Source organism: Octopus bimaculoides, chromosome 17 (assembly GCF_001194135.2).
Source record: "Octopus bimaculoides isolate UCB-OBI-ISO-001 chromosome 17, ASM119413v2, whole genome shotgun sequence".
Lineage (NCBI taxonomy): Eukaryota > Metazoa > Mollusca > Cephalopoda > Octopoda > Octopodidae > Octopus > Octopus bimaculoides.
The window spans coordinates 21,591,152-21,592,550 of record NC_068997.1 but is presented as its reverse complement, the minus strand read 5'-3'; the positions used below and the strand labels follow the sequence as shown (position 1 = coordinate 21,592,550).

General features: G+C 39.3%; 1 protein-coding gene across 2 annotated transcripts in view; it reads right to left on the bottom strand.

The window, feature by feature from the left end:
- LOC106880643 (homeobox protein Hox-C9) overlaps positions 1-1,399 on the bottom strand; it is a 402,026-nt gene that overhangs the window by 241,505 nt on the left and 159,122 nt on the right. The window lies entirely within an intron of this gene.

Here is a 1,399-nt window from a genome sequence, read left to right as displayed (position 1 = left end):
ATATATATATATATATATATATATATACATATAAAGTACCGATACATGCAATGAGAAATGAGATGAGAAGATGTTTTTTTAATATATATAAAATATAAAAGAGATGCGACAACGAATAGCTGTCAATGGCGACGGTGGATGGACGAATGGTAAACATGTGATGGAAGTTATTTGTTGGGGACTGTGAGTTGGAGCTTGGATGATGGAGAGAGGAGCAAGTGAGGCGTGTGTGTTGGTTGCTGAATATCGTCGGACTGTTGTTGGTGTATGGTGGATAGTAGAGGCTGAATGATGGATAGTGTTTAAGGGTTTGGGAGAAGGTGGAGGCCGAATGATGGATGGTGGATGATAGAGAAGGTAAATGGTGGTTGTTTGATAGTTGGTTGGTGAATGATGGCAAGGGTAACCCTTTATTTGTCAGTAAATCAGGTAAAAGTGGCACCAGCTATTAATCAATTAACATTTATTCCAGCTGATTGCTTGACCTTGATTACCAATCTGAAAACGCGCCTGCGCGAGCACCCCCAATATACACACACACATGGAGGTATACATCTACACGTATACATGCACATACGCACACATTTACATACACAAACATAAATCAAAGGGAACATACACTTACAGGTACGCACTTACACAAATACATGCAGAGACACATACACTTATATGTATACACTTTTATACTCATATATAAATCAAAGGACACGCACCGAATACCACATTTACACACATACACACTCATACATTAACCCTAAGCGTACATACGCAAGTACCCGCACACATACACTTACAAGCATACACGCACATACTCTTTCGTGCATACACACACATAAATCAAAGGCATTTTACTGAGTACCACACTCACATATACATGTACGCACACACATACACGACCACACCAACCGGTAAATGTACACGCATATGTACACTCACACACACACATGCTCACACCTACACGACTTCACTCATACCTCCACATAAATCAAAAGCAATGCACCGCACATCTGAAATACGTATGCATTTAAACACACGCACACACATATATTCATAGATACACACCTAAAACATAAGCAGCACACATGCACACACATCTCAATACTACTAAAACACGTGTATATACGCAAGACACAGATCGCACTTACACACGCTTTTTTGCACAAAGAAGTGCATACATACAAGCATAGATACATACATACATACATACATACATACGCACACACAATGCATACTTATACAGCCCCCGTATCATATGTACACAGTGCACTTTGTATGCACGAATACACATGCACAACACTTAGAAAACGCTCAAATGCCTCTGTGCGAAACTACAACATGTATATAACATATAAACACATAGACACACCACCATAAAACATGCATATACTCTCTGCAAACT